The sequence below is a fragment of the Rhinatrema bivittatum genome, chromosome 1, assembly GCF_901001135.1.
Source record: "Rhinatrema bivittatum chromosome 1, aRhiBiv1.1, whole genome shotgun sequence".
In the NCBI taxonomy this organism is placed as follows: domain Eukaryota; kingdom Metazoa; phylum Chordata; class Amphibia; order Gymnophiona; family Rhinatrematidae; genus Rhinatrema; species Rhinatrema bivittatum.
Window position 1 is genome coordinate 460666574 of NC_042615.1, and position 20969 is coordinate 460687542.

Consider the following 20969-nt stretch of genomic DNA (forward strand, 5'->3'; position numbering starts at 1 on the left):
TAAGTAAATAAGAACAGGCGGTTATTTCTATAGGAGTGAAGACTTCAAAAACTGAGGTTACATCTGGATTAAGAGGTATTGGTGTAGCATGCTCAAATATTTAATGATTTGGAATTGTGAGACCAAGGATAAAATTAGGAGTTGTTTGATATGATTATAAAAGCGAGAATGATTCAAGTTCTGGGACGTGGTTCTGAGCTAGACCTTTAAGTGTCTTAACACTGAAGACGATATTCTTGGTGGCGATATGCTCGGCTCGTTGCATCTCTGAAATACAGGCATTGTCTGTGTCGGGAACCATTCCTCCGGATAACTCCAGGAGCGCTACATCTTCGACCCATTCCTTCTTTCTTGCCTAAGGTAGTCTTGGAGTTTCACTTGAATCAGGCCATTTCCTTACCATCCCTAGATGGACTCAAGGACACGGAAGACTATTGCCTCCTCCGCCATTTAAATGTCAGTAGGCTTTTAGTGTGGTATCTGGAAATCTTGGAACTGGTGTGCAAGATGGACTGCATGTTTGTTCTTCACAGTGGAAGGAAGCAAGGCAAGGCAGTTTTGCGAGCTACCTTAGCTTGCTGGATCAAGGAGGTGATCACAGGAGCTTGTGTAGAGGCAGGGAAGCCATTACCCTTTCAGGTTAAAGTTCATTCTATTAGGGCCCAGGTAATATCCTGGGCGGAAGCTAAACTACTGTCTTCAGTTGACATCTGCCGAGTGGCGATGTGGTCTTCCTTGCACACCTCCAGGTTCTAATGCCTGGATGTTCGGGCTCAAGAGGACACAGCCTTTGCAAGTACAGTGCTAACCGGACCGCGGGAGTAGCTTTTGTACATCCGATTGGTCCTGAGTCCATCTGGCTACACGCTAGGAAATGGAGAAATTACTTACCTGATAGTTTTGTTTTCCTTAGTGTAGACAGATGGACTCAGCATCCCGCCCACGGCTGCCCAAGAATGGTGCTAGGGAATCGCCCATGAGGTGATTCTTGATACCAAGAGGTTACGGGTAAGCAGTCACCCAATCCCTAGATCAGGGCATCTATAATCTTGTTGGAATTCAGCACTTATGTTTGGTTGAGTACAGTTACGGTTATCTATTTTTAATCAAGTTTAATCAAGTTTTAATCAAGTTTTAATCAAATTTTTCAATAGTATGTCCATAGTGACTTTTGAAGAGAATACTGGAGGGCTGAGTTCACTGCAGGGGTATATCTAAGGTGAAGTCAGCTTTGAAACCTGATTCCGTCTCCACCTTCTAGTAGGTGAGCACATAACCCATTGGTCCTGAGTCCATCTGTGTACACTAAGGAAAACAAAATTATCAGGTAAGTAATTTCTCCATTCAGTCCCAGAGCTGGCGTTAAATCAATACGCGAGTCAAGAGCTCAGGAGAAATGTAAAAAATAGTGCCCTGTGTGGTTCCTACCTGTATTCTTAAAACCCTACTGCTTGCAGTGTTTAAGAATAAAGGTATAATGCAATGACTTGCTGAAAAAACAAATCCTGGATGCATAATATACACGCACAATAGACACGCTCCAGGCCTATTTCAACCCTGCTATAGTGCTCAAGGGGGAGGATGGATGATGCCAGGAATTGTTGGACAAAGGCTGAAAGTGATGAGGGAAAGAAGAAACGCTGAAGATTCATCTAGGGCACCAAATACACTTGCACCAGCCCTGTGCCTAAGATATGAATGCAGTACAGCTGCTGATTTCCACCCCTAAACTGCCGACTGCAGCTGAAGCTGCTACTCTGCATAACTTTTCCTTAGTTACCCAGCCTCAGAGAAAGCTATGAAAATTCAAAAATAGATTCTGCACTGGAAATAGCTGAACTCTCAAGCAGAGTCTGCAAATCCTTGTGCATTCTAGGTAAGAGATGAAACACTGGGGTGACTAGACGGTGATGTGGAGTGCTGGTGGTAAATGGGGAAGGGGGGAGCGAAATCCTCTCTCATTAATTCTTTGTTATTTTCTAAGGCTTCTTTTATACTATTGTCTATCTTCTTTTGTCTATCAGTTCATCGGTTCTTATAGTTGTCTGTCTGATATATATTCATTCTTCTATTGTTCTCCCTTCAGAATGACTAGAGCGCCTCTAATATCTGCTTATTTTATTATCATATCATTGTTATTTTTAATCTTGTTCATTCTAATACATTCCTCCTTTGTCAAGTTTATCTTTTGTTATATATTGTTCTTCCTTTTTGGTACAGGTTTCCTTTCTCATAATCAACCCTTTTGCTATAAGCTATTATTAACACTGTGATATTGTGATATGGGCAGAATTTAAACTTGCTCTTCAGACTTGCAAATTTCATTTATTGCTGGACCTATTCTGCGAGGCTCATAGATTTTCTTCTCAAGAAATGTTATCCAAATGCTGTTTTCATTTATTTATTTGCTTTGATTTATTTCTCAATATATGCAATAACACAGATTGCCTCTATTCAAAAACACCCTTATAATAATATATAAACATAAACAAAATATAGGGTGAAAAATACCTTACCTTGCTATATCAGCTGTCAGGTATTCACTGAAAAGGCATCTGCCACCCCTTAGGCTGTGCATTAACTTAATTCATACAACATTTTACATTTTAAATCTCGGATGCTTTTTATATTTATGTTTTGTTTTTGAAATACGATTAAAAAATGTCAGTCTTTAAAGAAATTGAAATGGTTCTTGATTTATATTCAAAAACCCTCTCCAAAGTTTATATTCATGACTGCTAGGGGACACTTATTTGAAGTTTTTGGTTTTTTTAAGGAAAGCAAGCACTTAAGTTGAAGAGAAAGTGAGATGCCTACAGCACACTCTCTCTAGTCCCCGAAGCAGACATTCTTGTTGAAACGCTGTCAGCATTGGGCGAAGGAAGTTGCAGCTCACGGGGAACAATGGGGGTGGGGTGAAAGGTTTGGACTTGAGGGAGAGGTTCTTAATATGGGCATGCAGGACCACACTCGCTCGCAACCACCCCATACAGTCAAATAATCACAAAGACATTTATTGTGGGTAAAACAAGGCCGCAGCTTTAATCTTCCAATGGTCCGAGCTTACATCATAACATTAACATCAACAACTAGGACTTTGGTAAATTGCCCATCCCCCCGCCAGACTATCCGCCACCTTCCGGCAGGATAGCTTAACCAGCCACTCGGCTCACTCTTTGGCCCCACACGCCAGGTTCCGACTCCCGCCACTCTCACTCTCCTGCAAGGAGTCAACCCGGGTGAACTCCCGCCACCAACTTGCAAGGAGTCTAGGCCAAAGCGGCCCCCGCCTCATCCGGCAAGGAGCCGAGCCCTGACAACAGCCCAGTTGTCAACCACCGTCGGCTTTTATCAAAATCCAAATACATAACCAATATAAATGAACAGTTATGACTCGGACCAACCGCCACAGGCACAGGCATACCATGTCCTGTGACCCCCCAAAGATGCGGCCTCGCTTTATAAAGGAAATAACTCCTCCAAGACCTCCTGAATGGAGTTCAGGAACAAGTCCAATCCCACAAATGACAGGTGAACCCCGTCATCGCGGAACAGACCCGTTACCTTACCCCATGACCATGCATACTTAATATGACGCCCCCCCCAATCGCTCCAACCAAGCCCCAATTTGCTGGTTTGCCTTGGACCTACATCGTCTCCATCTAACGCTATCCAATTCAGCAGGCCTTACCACAATATCAGACCAGCATAAGATCGTCGTCGGCAGCAAAATAGACACAGTCATTAGGTCCTTACGGACAATGCTAATGAAGTGCTTGCCCGACATCTTACCCCAGTCGTTACCCCCCAAATGGACTACCAAGGCCCGAGGAGCTGCCCGACGCTCTCGCTCCCTTTGAACACAAGGAACAAGTTCGTCCCACAGCATACCCCTCCGGCCAAGCCAGATAACCCGAACCCCCCTCCATTGTAAGTCCAAATGAGGACCGTAAGGACGGCCGCAGGCATGTCTGTGACCCCAATAAGTGAACGAATGACCAATAATCCACACCGTCATGGTCTCAGACGCAGCACCTGCAAAGAAACTAGAGTTAGCAGAGATCAATCATGCCCAGTGTCTGGGCGAACATAACTCCTATAGGCCCCAGACCGCCACCGGCCTATCCTTTGTATGACACCTCCAGGCACACCCGCCGTTGCCGCCGAGGTAGCGGCCCCAATGTGGAACGAATGCGTTCCAAACCTGCGCCCATCCAAACCGACAGCATACAATGCTGCGCGCAGTACCATCTCGAATTGATACTTGGTTAATGGCCTCAGGTTCTCATGCACTAGAAATTGCATTGCTCCCTCAGGCCGCACTTGACAGTACACAGCTGCATTTCTAACTGGGCAGGACGTCAACCCTGGAACCCCGGACAACAACACAGAGGCTCCACGACCCCTCTGATCCGTCTTAGATCGCGAAATTACTATCAATACTGCCCTATTTGTGACTACCACATTCCGAGCCAAAATCCCTGGGTGATCGCTACTGGTAGCTGCCCGCGCCACCAGTTCGCTAATTCTAAAGGCCCCAAAAAACGCGAATACAAAAGCCACCCTGACAATAGTGTCTCATAAGGTGAAGAGCACACTGCAGACAACGCCTCCCACAACAGCAGCAAGATATCATGTGTAATGGGCAAACGCTGATCAGTTCTGCTCTGCGTCGTCCGCGACCAACCCCTCAACAGACGCCGAACAATAAAACGACCCGAAGGAAAACCCCAACCATGCGCCTTCATAAAAAAGGAAAACCCCGCCAGCTGACGGCCTACCGCAGCCTGCGAGCACCCGCTCGCCCGAGCGCGCTCAATGAAACGTACCAATGCCATATCCGAGATCGGACCCCCCGCCCAGCCCAAGGACACAAGAACGCTGAAACTCGTCGGGCACCCCCCACATAACCTGTCCACGTGGAAGGCGCTAATGAATCTCGCAGCATTTTCCAGGACTCAGGGAACCAAATCTCCAAAGGGAAGACGGCACCGGGGTTCCGCACGACTCCGCTTCTGGGGCGAGTTCTCGAAACAAGTCCCACTTGAAACGAGAAAGAGAGTCAGCCACACTGTTAGAAACTCCAGGCACGTGTCGAGCCCAGACCGTTACATTTAAAGACATACAACGTAACATCAGCTCGCACAATAACTCTGACACTCTAATGCAACGCGCCGATCTCTTATTTATGATCTCAACCACCCCCTGATTATCACTCCAGAACACCACTCTCTTTCCCGCCAACTGAGCACCCCAGATATTCACGGCCACTACTATTGGAAATAATTCCAAGAAAGCGATAATTTTGGTAACCCCAGATGTTATCCATTCCTCCGGCCAACCCGCCGCGCACCAAGCCCCTCGAAAATAAGCCCCGAAACCTAACGAACCCGCCGCGTCGGTGAACAGCTCCAAATCATGATTTGACCGCGGATTGGATTGCCACAACGCCTCCCTATTAAAATCCTCCAAAAATTTGTCCCAAAGTCTTAGATCTTCCCGCAAAAAACGAGAATTTCGCACACGATGATGCGTTTTCTTTAAACCGGACATAGCGTGTGATAACCTGCGCAAGAACACTCTGCCCATAGGAATAACCCGACAGGCAAAATTTAAACTACCAACAATAGACTGCAATTCACGCAAAGACAACTTAGGCCTACCAACTGCCACACGCACCATTTCCCGTAGCTGTTGAACTTTATGCCCCGGTAACCGCGATACCATGGCCACCGAATCCAGCTCAATTCCCAAAAATACCAATGAAGTACTAGGTCCTTCCGTTTTACTGTCCGAAAGAGGAATCCCGAAGTCATTGGCCACCCCTTGAAAACAATTCATCAAACTGAGACAATCACCCGAACCAGCCCTTCCAACAAATAGAAAATCATCCAAATAATGCACCACTAGTCGCGATCCCGACCTCTTCTGTACAACCCAGTGCACAAATGTACTGAACGCCTCAAAATAAGAGCATGCTATAGAACAACCCATAGGCATACACTTATCGAAGTAAAACTGCTGCTGAAATCGGAACCCTAACAGGTGAAAACTATCCGGATGAACCGGCAACAAACGAAATGCCGCTTCTATATCCGCCTTCGCCATCAAAGCCCCCGGGCCACACTGCTGAACTATTCGCACTGCAGAATCAAAAGATGCGTATCGCACCGTGCATAATTCCCTCGGGATGCCATCATTCACAGACCGCCCTTCGGGGAAGGACAAATTATGAATTAATCTGAACTTGCCCGGATCCTTTTTTGGAATTACTGCTAAAGGGGATAGAACCAAGTCTCGTAACGGAGTCTCATTAAAGGGACCGGCAATACGGCATAGCTCAATTTCCCCCAACAATTTTTCTTTCACCACCACTACCATACGCCGAACCGACGGGCAATTGACCCCACCCCCAACTTCCCCCTTTCCTTGAAACGGTATTTTGAAACAATAACGAAAACTCTGATCTAACAACCCCGCCGTCTCCTTACGCGGGTACAACCGTAACCACGGCAGCATCGCGGTTATTCTAATAGGTGTTGGTGCGTGATCAAAGACCCGGTCTACTCGCGCCTTTTGCGAGCTGGGCTGAGGCAGGCCCTTCCCCTTGTCTCTTAGGACACTTGGACACGGGGTGACCTGCTCCGCACCTGGAACAAGCGTGCCGGAACTTACAATCCGGGAAAATACATGTGGAGCGATTAAATCTCCAGCACACATCGCTGCGTCCCGCACCCCCCTTTCCTGCGCTACTGCTGGGCGAATCCCTCCGAAAGGACCGCCCAGGTCCAGTCCCCGCCACTAATCCCTGCCCCATACCACCTGAGGATGCCTTTGCGGCCATCTGAGTCAACCAGAGTCCAACATCCTGCGTACCCCAGGATATAAACTTATTTTCTTCCATACGATCCCGGAAACGCTCATCATAATTAAGCCAGGACCAACCCTCGTAAGTCTTACTGGCCGCTAGTATTGCATCTGCATAACATAACAGAGCCCCATACTGTGTTGGATCCTTCTTCCCCACTACACTTGCTAGATGCAGAAAAGCCCTTGTCCAATTATGTATATTGCGGGCAACCTTATTCCGCGCCCCTAAGAATCGATCTCTCTTATCCCTCTTTTTTTTATCCTTACGCTTACCACGCCTGCCCTCTAATAACTGGAAAATATCAATAAACTGCCTACGCCTAATTCGCCTGCGAATGGAACGCGGAACTTCCTCCCACAGCTCAGTAAATGCCACCAAAGCCGGGGCACCATGCACTGCAGCCCCCCCAACTGCTCCCCCCTGAACCGCTGCTCCCGAATCCGAAGAGGTAGCGGAGGATGATGAAGAGGACGACGATGATGAGGACGAATCCGATGAGCTAGAGCGCCCCCTCCTTCTCTTTTTCTTCGCCTTCCCTGACTTTAAAGACCCCCGTTTCCTATCCACCCCCCCCACCTTAGCACTTGGCAACACCTCTCTGCCGCCTGCGTCTCTGCCATCCTGCTTCCTCTCCGCACTCTCTTCTACCCCCCTAACCCATGGGACGTCACCTCTGTCCTGTCTAGGGAAAATAAGAAACTCACCAGACTGCTCAGGCTCCACTGGCAGCACATCTTCCATGCATAACTGCTCTTGCTGATCCCTGTCCGCCGCTACTGGCGCGTCATTACGCCAAGCTTCCCATTGTGATGGGCCCGGTATTTCACCATCATCCTCAGCCCAATCCCCCTGTGAACAAACAGCAGGGGCAGGAGAAGGAACAGGAACCGGCACAATATCCCGATTTCTCTCCACCCCCAACCACCCAAACTCTCCAGAACTGCTCCCAATCCCCCCGCTCACGGACCTCTCCAGTCCTAGGCCCTCTCCTCCCCTCCCGATACCCCCCCTTCCATTGCCGTACCGTCGTGAACCCCCACTCAATCTACTAATTCGTCTTTGACCCAGGCTGTGCCTGCTTAACCCCCTCAGCATCCCCCGGGCCTGTTCCTGAACCAGCGACGTGGTACTCACAATCTCATCTCTCTCAACCGCGCCCCTCCCTAACATGCCACGGGCCCCCCTTGCCCTGCGCTCCTCTGCTCCACTTAACCTCCCAAAACTCACTCCCTTACTCCCCCGACCGCGAAACCTAGTGCTGGTTATCGATCCCCTAGGCCCCGCACCCCCCTCAAATGCACTTCCCTCAGGACCTGCAAAGCACTCCACAGCAGCAGCAGTCATATCTGCAGCTATACTAGGCTCGCAGCTCCTCTGCGCTGCCTTTCCACTCTTCCCCTTAGACCGGGGCCTCGCCGCTCTGCTACCCCTCCCCCTAACCACACCACAATCCACAGACCTCTCAATTGGCTGCAACGGCGCCTCCCCATCTATCCCTCCTCCCCCTCTAGCCGCCCCTCGAGCTACCGATCGTGCTCCTCCACTCACAGCAATGCCGAAGTCGCTCACCCACTCCGGGATCAGCACACCATCGCCTGCTGCCTCTTCCCCCGGCACCCATGCCGCCTCCTCGGACTCCAGGAATGCCGCCACTCCACCGTCAAGCACCTCCTCCTCCCAATACGGTCTCCGGCTATCCATAGTGAAGGCAGCACCAATCAAACCTGCTGCTGTCTGATTCACAAATCTCCTGCGATCCCGAAATCACTACCAAAGGTATTATATTTATTTTTTATTTTTTAATCTGATCTCGCGAACCTGCTACCCCTCTCTCGCTCGCCAGCCGCCCGAATAACACCCGCGTTCCAGCAACTGCTTAACAGCAGTTTGAATTTGGCTCCCCACCTATCCCTGCCTTCCACGTTACCCCCCCCCCATGCCTGCACCAATCCCTATCGCCCACGTCCTGATGACACGCTCCCACTACCATCCCCCCCTCTCCCCCCCCCCCCGTCATGTCCGCCTCTTCCTGCCGACCTACCCGCGCCTCCATGCCGCTTCCCCCACCTCCCCCCCCCTCCCCCCCCCCTCTTCCCTCGGCCACGCGCGTCTCGCTGAGCGGGCCTGTGCCCACATTACACCGTCCAGCCGGACATGAAGTCCGGCTGGTCTTCCAGGAATGGAATTCTTACCAACATTCCAAGAGTACTAACTGCCACACGCAGGAGATAGTCTGAGTGTTTAACCTTTGCTCTGATCATAAGAACATAAGAACATAAGAAAATGCCATACTGGGTCAGACCAAGGGTCCATCAAGCCCAGCATCCTGTTTCCAACAGTGGCCAATCCAGGCCATAAGAACCTGGCAAGTACCCAAAAACTAAGTCTATTCCATGTTACCATTGCTAATGTCAGTGGCTATTCTCTAACGGGCGGATTTTAAAAGCCCTGCTCACGTAAATCCGCCCGGATTTACGCGAGCAGGGCCTTGTGCGCCGCCGCGCCTATTTTCCATAGGCCGCCGGTGCGCGCAGAGCCCCGGGACGCGCGTAGGTCCCGGGGTTTGTCGAAGGGGGCGTGTCGGGGGCGGAACCCGATGACGCTGCGTTTCGGGGGCGGGATGCGGCGTTTTGGGGGCGGGACCGGGGGGCGTGGTGCTGGCTCGGGGGCGTGGTCCAGGCCTCCGGACCAGCCCCCGGGTCGGAGGACGGCGCGCCAGCACTCCGCTGGCGCCCGTAGATTTACGTCTGCTTCTCGCAGGCGTAAATCTAGGAACAAAGGTGAGGGGGGGGGTGGGTGGGTTAGTTAGGGGAAGGGAAGGAAGGTGAAGGGAGGGCGAAAGGAAGTTCCCTCCGAGGCCGCTCCGATTTCGGAGCGGCCTTGGAGGGAACGGAGGCAGGCTGCGCGGCTTGGCGCACGCCAGCTGCCCAAAATCGGCAGCCGCGCGTATCTTATAAAATCCAGCTAGGGTGAGAGTACATTGTAGAATCCAGCTAGGGTGAGAGTACATTGTAGAAATCTCATCTTTGTGTATCTTTCCTCACTCCAAATCACATGAAAGCTTCACTGATGTCTACTGTGCTGTTCGTACATCTGACTGTGCATGTAAAACTGGCCCCAAACCCTAGCCCACCACCAAAACCTCACGGCGAGTTACTAGATGACCTTCCTATCAACCTAATAAATGAAGGTTGACCGACGTGCCGCAAATGCGCAGTAGAGAGCAGCTCTACTGCGCATGTGCGGGCGAGCACGTCGGTCTTAGGCAGCGTCAGGAAAAAAAAAACATGGCGGTGGCGGGTGGCAGCGGTGGCGGCAGCGGTGGCGGCAGCGGGCGGCGGCGGGCGGCGGCGGTGGCAGCGGGCGGCGGCGGCAGCGGTGGCGGCGGCGGCCAGTAGCGAGGGAGGGAGGAGAGAGAGGGAGGGAGGGACGGACTGAGTGAGAGGGAGGGAGGGAGTGGGAGGGACGGAGAGAGGGAGTGGGAGGGAGTGACTGAGTGAGGGGGAGGGACTGAGTGAGAGGGAGGGAGGGGGAGGGAGGGACTGAGTGGGAGGGAGGGAGGGAGGGATTGAGTGAGGGGGAGGGACTGGGAGGGAGGGACTGAGTGAGAGGGAGGGAGGGGGAGGGAGGGACTGAGTGAGAGTGAGGGAGGAGTGGGTGAGTGTGTGGGAGGGAGGTAGGGGCTGGGGAAGAGTGAGGGGAGAGGGAGAATGAGGGAGAGGTGAGAGACAGGGATGTGAGTAAGTGGAAGGGTAAGAAGTTGTGGAGCAGAGAAAAAGGGAGTAGAGGAGGGCTGAGGGGGAGGGGATGGGATTGAGAGAGGGTGGGGAGTGACTGAGGGAAGGGGAGGGAGGTGAGAGTGAGCGGAAGAAGGCATTGGGAGACAGAGGGTGAGTAAGACTGAGTGGAGGAAAGGGGAGGAGTGAACGAGGGGAAGGGGGAGAGAGGGAGAAAAAGTGTAGAAGGGTGCTGTGTTAGAAAATGGACTGAAAACAAAATGTAATGTAGCCCATTTTAACGGGCTTAACGGCTTGTAGTGGTATAAATAGATGACAAATATGCATGCCACCCCAGAGCCTTGCTCTCTCTCTCTTCTTTACGTTACTTTATTTTACTCTACTCCACTCCCTGCCCAAAAATGCCTAAATCAGAATTTACAATATTTATTGCAAATTCTGTTTTGGGCATATTGCACAGCTTAATGCCAGGAAAAAAAAGGTTTAGTTATTTCCGGCATTGATAATGTGCGTTACACTATCGCACACAGCATTAATGCTCCTCATTTTCATAAACCCTGCCGAAACTCCTCCCGTTTGATGAAAAACTAAAAATTGGAATTTGCATCTCGCAATGCGATAAATAACGCATGCATTATGGCATTGTCGTGGGCATGAGGACCCTAACACCCGCGATAACAGCCTAACACATTTTTATGAATGAACCTGTAAATGCTTTGCTTGTGCCCATGCTCAGAAACCCATGGTCAGGGGCATTACTAGGTACTTAAAAGATCCAGGTCATGAACCTATAGGTCCTTCCCACCCACATCCCCAGATTTTGATAATTAAACTGAAGACACAAGGGTAACTGCGATACAGGCTTAGCTACCTGTACCTTTTCTCGTCCTTATCTAACCCCCCTCAACAACACCTCCTGACTCCTTCCCACCCTTTAGCTCCCCCTCTCTTACACCTGTCTCCCAGCCCAACTAACTCCCCCCACCTAATCACCCAGTTCCCACCATCCCCTCAATCGTCATTCAAGGGCCGATGCAATAAGACACGCGTTAAAGCAGGCGCTTGCATTGAGTGCCCGTTTCCCTAATGCGCACACATCTGCATCCCCTGGGTGCTCGATGCAGTATTAAAATGAGGTGCTGAGTTAGAAAGGACGCGCTAGGGAACACTTGTGCATCCCTATCATTCAAATGCATCTGGTGCCCAGAAATGCAATGGGCACGTGTCGTTTTATCCCGCTTCAGGCTGATTTCGCCCCATGCTATTGTGCATGTAAATTTCACGTGTTTATTTTATTTATTTATTTATTTATTTATTTATTTATTTAAAGTCTCTTCTATACCGATGACCGTTCGCACATCGCATCGGTTTACATCAAACAAATAACTTTTGGGCATGGCCCTTACAAGTAACAGTCGGATAACTGAGTAAATATAATTACATGGAACTATAATAACATGACTACAATGTACAGTATATATAATAATAAAAATATGATAAAAACAATGTACAGTATATATAATACAATGTACAGCATATATAATACTGTACATTGTAAAGTGTAAAGTGTGCATCCAGAATTTTTTTTTTTTTTACATTAAGACATTACATTACACCTTTATTTTTAAACACCAGGCAGTAGATTTAAGTGTCACAATGATACTGAAGTAGGAGGAACCACAGAGGATAATATTTTTTAATTTCTCATGAGCCCTTGATTCACGGATTGACTTAACACCAGCTCCAGGGCTGGAGTAAAATTTGCCGCATTAAAAAGCGTGTGTTGCGTGCCTTGCAATTCTGCATCGGGGGGGAGGGGTAATAGCTTATAGCCTCATCTACATGGAATTTACATGTGATGGGCATTATCGGCTACACATTTGTTTGAGCTCGCGTTTTGGACGTGCTAATCTCATTGCATTGGGTGATAGTCTAGCATGTCCATCCATGCCTAAACCTGTATGCTAGGCTGGGCACACATCGGCTCCCCAGTCTTTAAGTTCCTACTCTCCTCCCATTCTCCCACCCAAACCCTAAGTCCGTATTCTTTTTCCTCCAATTCCCAAGTCCCCACTCCTCCTTCAATTCCCCCAGTTCCTATTCTTCCACCCTCAATCCTCATGTCTCTACTCTCCCCTCACCTCCAATCCCCATTATCTCACCCTCCTCTAACCCCCACACTTTCCTCACCAGTCTCTCTCACCTTCCTCTAACCCTCATCCTGATCTCACCAATCTATCCCCCTCCTCTAACCTTCACTATCCTCACCAGTCTCTTTCACTTTCCCCTAACCCCTACCCTTTCCTCACCAGTCTTTCTCACCCTCCTCTAACCCCCACCCTGTCCTCACCAGTCTATCACACTCCTCTAACCTTCACTCTGTCCTCACCAGTCTCTCTCACTCTCCCCTAACCCCCACCTTTTCCTCACCAGTCTTTCACTCTCCCCTAACCCCCACTCTGTCCTCACTAGTCCCTCTTACTCTCCCCTAATCCTCACCCTGTCCTCACCAGTTTCTCTCATTCTCCCCTAACCCACAACCCTGTCCTCACCAGTCTCTTTTAATCTTCCCACCACATCTCTGCTAGTCTCTCTCTGTTCCCTACCCTGCTTCCATTAGTCTCTCAATCCACCCACTTTGCCCCAGCAGTTTCTTTCTCTCCCTCAACCCTCCAAATCTGTCCCACTAGTCTTATTCTCTTTCTCCCAGTTCCTTCAACCTATCCCAACCAGTAACTCAATTCTCCCATCTTGTCTTCACCAGTTTCAATTCTCCCACTATCTCTCTGAATCCCAAACTCTGTCTCCACAGAGGATCCCTCTCTCTCTCGCTTAATTCCATTCTGTTCCTACCAATCCCTCTCATTTCTCCCACCTTCTCCTTGAGTAGCCATCAGTCTCTCCCTCTCAATCCCATCCTGCCCCTGATAATTTCTCTCTGTCCTCTTATCATTCCCTCCCTCTCAATCCCTGTTCCCACAAGTCTCTCTCAAACCAATCTCACCCTGTTCCCAGCAGCCTCAATCTCTCAATCCCCCCACCCTGTTCCCACCAGTCTCACTCAATCCTTCCACCATGCTCTCCAGTTTCAGTTCTCCCACTAGTCTCTCTCTCTCTCTCTCTCTCTCTCAGTCCTTCCACCCTGTCCCCACAATCTTTCAGTTCCATCCTGTCCTTACCAATCTCTATGTCCTCCCACCAGTCTCTCTCTCAATCACAACTTATCCTCACAAGTCCTTTCTCAATTTCCCCACCCGTTCCCTATCTGCCTGTCTCTCAGCAGCCCCAGTGTAGTATCCTCCACCACACGCAAGAACAATGACAGCTCAGTAGCTCCAACATAACATCTTCCACCGTATCCCTTTGTGCTAATTTACTCTACCCCCACCAAATCCCCTTCTTTGCCCAGTGTCCCCTGACCCCTCTCTTTCCCCACCCTCACTCCCTTCCACATACTCCCTCTCCCCCCATACCTTCTGCCTGGTACCAATATCCTCTGCCTAGCACTCCTCTCTTTCCCGATGCCCTTTCTGTTTATCTCCTAGTTCTCTTGAACCCCTTCCACCTCTATCCCAAGATTTCTTCTGCCCCCTCCACTCTTCTGGCACTATTTTACATACAACTCTCCCTCCCACATTGCTCACATGCAACGCTATCCCTTTCTCACTCTCTATTCCACCCACTCTAGCCCTGGTTCCCTCATGTGGCAGCATAGATCTTGGGGAGGAATAAGGTGCCAGATAGTTCAATTTCCTTTGCTGATTTCAGGGAGATGGGGAGAAGATTACATTCACCTCATCTCCTCCCAGCATTTCTCCCCTTCCTCACCTCTCCCAATATTAACCCCTTTTCACTTCACTTCCCTTAGAAATATGCATCCTTCTTGCCCTTCCCTTCTCCTCCTAGTATTCATACTTCTTAATTTCACCAAAATTTACTTCTCATATTTGTCCTCAAGCATTTATCAGCTGCATTCATCCTCATTCTCCTTTCACACCCTGTCATCATTCAATCTTTTTCCTTTGGCACAGATCATTGTGATCTGACTGGAGTTCCAGGTGACTCTATTCTCCCTTCTGCTGTCAGCTGGATTCCAAGTTTTGGAGCACGGTGCAATCTGCTAGGTCCCGGAGCAATGTCCACTCCAGCCTCTCCTCTCGGGACAGCAGAACAGAGAAAAACACTCTCCTCCCGGCAACAGGTAGGGTGGAGGTGGACAGAATGGAAAGGACTGGAGCAGATTGCTAACTGGCTCTTCCCTGCTCTGTTATTCTGTGCTCTGTGCTCCTTCCCCACCCCCTCCTGTCCTCTGCAGTGTTGCCCAGTGGCCATGGAGACAGGAGGGCAAGAGCCACATTTTTGCACATTAAAGAGGCACATGTTGGACACCCTTGATCTATAGGGCTATTTCAGCAGGTAAAGCAGAACGTTACCGGCAGTAGTCCCTTTGAAAATAACCCTTCATGTGGGCACTTTCTCATTTTCCCCCCAAAGCATTGTTGGATAGATATTCCAAATATGAGATAATACAGCAATTTGTGTCTTATAGGTCACTAATCAAAAATATCCTAATTGCCTAACTTAGCCAGGTAAAATCCGATTTTCAGCTGAATGTAGCTGGCTAGATTTTCAGTTGAAAATCTGTCAAAACCTAGCCAGCTAGAATTAGGCTGCGCAAGTTTACCTTCCTACATTTAGCTGGCTAGCCAGGCCCAGTTTAGGTAATTTCTTAGTTCACTTTAACACCAGATTTGGAGGTTGCTCCCCTCCAACACACACACACACCACACCACACATACATTTTGTGGGAAAAAGATTTTCTAATTACATTCCTCACTTGGCTACAGAATGAATTCTCCTCCCCCCTTTTTTGCTAAACAAATAGAAAATCTCCTTCCTCCATTTGCAATGCCCTTCAGCTCTTCTCATGGAGCAAGGACAGTTTCAGCATCCTGCTGCAGGGCAGTACATTTTTGTAAGCCCTGCAGGGCAGAAGTAGTAGCAATGCAGTGACATTGGGCAGAAGTGGCACAAGGAGCATTGGGAGATACAGTACTGACATCTCACCGCTCTTCTCAATTGGCCCACTTGGTACTCCAGGAATGGTGGAGCCCAATGCAGTTGCATTGATTGCAAAAGCACTGTTTCCTCAAATCTCTTCTGGAGGCACACCTAACCAGTCAGGTTTTTGGGATATCCATAATGAACAGGCATCAGATAGATTTGCAAACATTGGAGACCCAGGGTATGCATATCTATCTCATGCATATTCATTGTGCCAATCCTAAAAAACCCAACTTGTTAGATGTGCTCCAGGACAAGGGTTGGGAAGCACTATGCTATAGTCTTAAACTGGTCCAGAGGCTAGCATTGTCAGAACAACGGTAGATGCCAACCTGGTAGATACTAGTCTGTGTTCTCCTTACCAATTGGCTAGGTAAGCTGCTGCAGTGCTTTTGGGGGCTTCTGGAGGGGTGGGAATGAGAGGATCCTTTTTTCCAAGTTGAGGAAGGGAGCAAAGAAAACAGGGAACCTCTTGGCCTGCTACATTTTTATTCAGACTGCAGGCAGGAGGAAAGATCAACTTTATTTTCTATTTTGGGAGGATGGACTGGAGGACTGAAGATGGGGCTGTCAACTTGTCATCTCGCTATATATTTTATATGGGAAGGGGGGATGAAGAGGCGGTCAACCTCCCACTGTGATTGTGTTAGGCACTTAATATTTATTTAGTCACATCATCACTGTGTGCTGATTGGTGCTTCCACTGACACTTGTCAGTGAAAGCACCAATCCCCTTTCAGGTGGCTGTCCGTCTTTTCACTAACATGTGATAGTGGAAGGACCAATCAGCTGGCAGTAAGGGAACAGATCTGCTGAAGGAGGTGAGGTCTTATCCAGCTGGGGTTCCCAGGTGGGGGTTGGATTTGGAGGGGAGGGAGTTCTGCTGGGCCAGATTTATTTTAAGTGAGTGGGAGGAGGCTGAGAGGGAAAGAAGGACCTATTGGACTGGATCTGACCCGGACCTGGATCCGACCCTACCCAGACCTGCCTTCCTTCAAAAGTGAGATAAACTGGCATTCTTGGGAGGGGAGGGAGGACTTGCCATGCCGATCCACCTGACCTACTTGAGTGGGGTTCAGTGGACTCCTCTTACTGCTTCTGACCATATGTTACATTTCCTAAGGTAAAAGGAGGCATGCTAGACAGCCTCCCCACTAGCATGCCTCCTTGCATTGCAGAGTGATAGCTAATAAGGTTTATTACCCTTCAATTAGCATGAGCCATCCTAATCATACTGTGGGTTTTTTAATGGTGTTTTTTTTAAGCGCTAAAAACCTTATTGCATACCCAGGTAAGACTGGGCTAAAACATGAATAAAAACATGCAGTAGGATCAGTGTGACTTATTACATCGCCCCCCTCCCGATGAGCCGGTAAACCAAAGCCCTGAGCCAGAAACTGAACCCAGGTCCTGACACTGATTCGCTGGGCTGGCTCTGGAGAAGAGTGTCTACTGAGCAGATGTGAAAGCTCCTGAAGACTTGTAGGATTTTTCAGATACCAGCTTCGGTTTTCCTTGGTGTAAGTTGTGCACTGGACATTTTTCGAGGGATTTCCCTGATTGCTTGCAGATCTTTAGGTATGTACCTGAAGTGCACTGGTTAAACTTGCTAATGAAATTGGACTTCCATGAATTCAATCCTCTGCAAATCATAACTTCCAGGTGCCCAGAACCTGACACTGGCACATTACTGTCACAGACACAGACTGCACAGCTAGATTGGAACCAACCAACTGGCATCCGAATAGAATTAGCAGATTGCTGGATCTGTTTCAACTTTCTCATTTAAATAACTTTAAAATTCTTCTTCCAAAATGAATTTCAAAGCGCTCCATAAATCCTCTTTGGAAACTTAAAGAATTTCAGGTCCACCAGGCTGCACCACTCAAGTATTGCCAATACTTCCAAATAGCTTTTACCAGATCTATTTTGGCCTTATCCTTCCACCTTTAACCCTCTCCTTCCCAGACTGCATGACCTGGGCGGCTGCAGGAAGCCTTATTGGCCTTATTGGAGGTGCACCTCCTCCTCTGGGAGCCTCTTGTTGGCTGGCAGTAACTGCCACAGTAGCAGCGGTCATCTCCCCTTCCTCCCTGAACCAGATTGCACCAGCTCCGTGGTGCTCTTCTCAGGTCTGATTGACCCCTGACTGGCAAAGGCTCTGAAGCCAAATCTCCCACATTGCAGAATGTAGTACAATGGCCTGAAATGCAAATAACTGGTACAACCAGTAAATTTGAAACTAATATAAGATATTTTACATAGCAAGTTCTTTTAACAAAAAAAAGAGCCACCGTTGACAAATACAATGAATCTCTTATCATTGATGGAATCTGGAATTTTGATGAATTTTATGCACAGGAAAGTTATGAAGGGTTTCAAATGACTCTGCTTCTAGAGTGCAGGTTACTGTTTGGAGCTGTTTGGTTACTGTTTGGTTACTGGTTGTACCAGTTATTTGCATTTGTGGACACACATTACGGTACACTGGAATACAGTGGTTTTTGGGTGGAAAGGTTGTGTACAATGGCCTGAGCCATGGGGCTGACCCCATTGTATGGGGCTTTTACTCAACAATGTTGCCTGTGCTTTAGGTTCTCTATCTCCTTAATATCTTTCTGGTTTTAAGGAGACCATAAGAGGACAGTGTGGAATAGAATTCCCAAAGGTACAAAGATACCTTTGGACTGAATTTTAACTCTGCCTACTACCCAGAATTGATGTATTCCTGCTTTTGGCTGGCCCTAGTAACTACTTGAAGGCATGGTTTTATTGATTTTAATTTTGGAACTTTTATTGACCATAGGTCACTTTCCTCAAGTGTGCAGGCCAAGGCTTTACCAATGTGATTGCACCAAATTAAGGGCCTATTTACTAGAGATTTTCTCCCATTTTGTGTCTATAGGAAAAATTATTAGTAAATAGGGCCCTAGGTATGCCCTGCATTGCTAACAAACATATCCCACCACAGTTTTTCTCAGCCATGATACCTAGAGGACCCCATCTACATACTACTTTTTTAATGCTGACTTTTCATGTAAACCGTAAGCCTTCTCCCTGATACTCACTGAACTATCCACCTCTTATATCGCTCTTCTATTCTACAAGTAGACCATTTTTCTACACATCTCCCCAGTTGCTCAGTTTCAAACGTTATAGAGGACAATCTTTTATACTTATCAACTCCTAATTATTTTTAAGTTGTAAGTGGTATTTACAGATTGTCACCATCCCACAGAACAAACCATTGGACTATAGGGCCATAATATCTGAAAATACTTCCTGTAATCCACTGCAGTATGATAGTGACACCAGCATAAATGATCTTAGCCTGATGGCACAGGAGCTGGTCCTCTGTGCTGCAGTGTGGATCTGAGTTTGATTCTCAGATGAAATTGCTTGATCTAACCAGAACTGGGAACGGCTCATGCGACACTTAGGTGGCAAACGATAACTACTGCTCTGGTAGTGGATATCTAGTGGCCCATCTAACAGACCGATGCAATAAGATGTGCGTTAAAACAGGTGCTCAAACATGCACACAGCCACCTCTCCTGGGCTCCCGATGCTATATTTTAATGAGCTGTTACATTAAATAGGACACGCGTAGGAAAACGTATGCGTCCATGGCGCCCAAATGCATCAGGCGTCCAGGAGACATGACTGTGCATCCAATGTATCTTTTTTATCCCGCTTCAGATCAATTTCTGGATGTCAAAAATAGAGGCACAATAGCAAGGGGTGAAATCGGCCTGGAGCATGTCTATTGTTCATATATATTATGCGTCCAGAATTTCTGTTCCATTAAGTCATTACATTATACCTTTATTCTTAAACACTGCAAGGAGTGAATGCTTAAGACTAACGTTGGGAACCACATAGGACACTATTTTTTAAATTTCTCCTGAGCCCTTGACGCACGGATTGATTAAACATCAGCTCCGGGGCTGGAGTTAAATTTGCCGCGTTAAAAAGTGCCTGTTGGGTGCCAAGTGATTGCATGAATCAGGGAATAATAGCTAATAGTCTTATCTATATAGAATTTACATGTGATGAGCGTTATCCGCTATGCAGTTATTTGGGCATGTGTCTCGGATGCGCTAATCTCCTTATTGCGTCGGGTGCTAGTCTAATACATCCAAAACGCACATAAACCTGTGCGCTAGGCTGAGCGCACCTTATTGCATTGGCCTCTAAAAGTCTGCAAGACAGTCTGCTCTGGGCGGGTCTGTCTATCCTGTTTTCTCCTTCACTGCAGATCCCTGTAGTATTTGACTTAGATGTGGCAGGGATTAAGGGACAAATATGGAAAGAAGAAAGACTAGGTGATAGCCTGAAACGAATTGGATGGGAAAGGAGATGTAATGAGCACAGGGCATGGAAAAGCAGGATAACGAAGCCCTCTGGCTTCCACTCTTCAGGCCCATTGGATGCTGCAGATGGACCACTCAACAGTGATTAGTGGCCAGACTCAAGGTGTAGGGATGCTAGTTTTAGGAAAGAGAACCCCCAGGCAAGAACTGTCACCGCCTTAGCTGAACTAGATGAGGGGAAGGGAGAATTATACATATGGGGAAAACCCTGAGCAGTTGTGGATGAAGGCTCAGGGCACAGTAATAGAGAATAGAGGTGGGTTTGATGGAGCAGAAGGAAATTATCAGGACCAACACCCACCCAAAAAACCCCTAGCCCTTCAGCAACCTCCTGTTATCTGTGCCCAGTATATGAGCATCAGATCAGATAAACAAATGCTTGAAATATGAATGTATCCAGGACTTAAAAAAAATATCAGGTTACAATAATTGAACACAACGAATCAGCATCTCCAGTTAGGAAATCCAAACTTTTATCTTTTATTAGAATACAGCTTTGGTACATAAAGATGAACACAGTGCACAGAATGACTTTCTTCCAGTATAAAATTTAGTTGAGCACCATTTTGTGATTTTTATAGATTAGAACTGCAGTATTATTAAAAATGTGTCAGAATGTACATATGTACCGTATTCTCATAGGCATGTAAACATGCAAAGAAAACACTGAGAGCTGTCCAGACAGACCACCTAGAAATGATTTTTACTAGTATTAGACTGCATTTTTTTCAAATATTGTATGTGTTTAACAGTATTTATACACAGCTAATGAAATGAAAGAAACATGAAACGCTGAAAGCTGCTATCTATTCCATTTTACATAGCAAGTTCTTTTAACAAAAAAAAGAGCCACCGTTGACAAATAAAATGAATCTCTTATCATTGATGGAATCTGGAATTTTGATGAATTTTATGCGCAGGAAA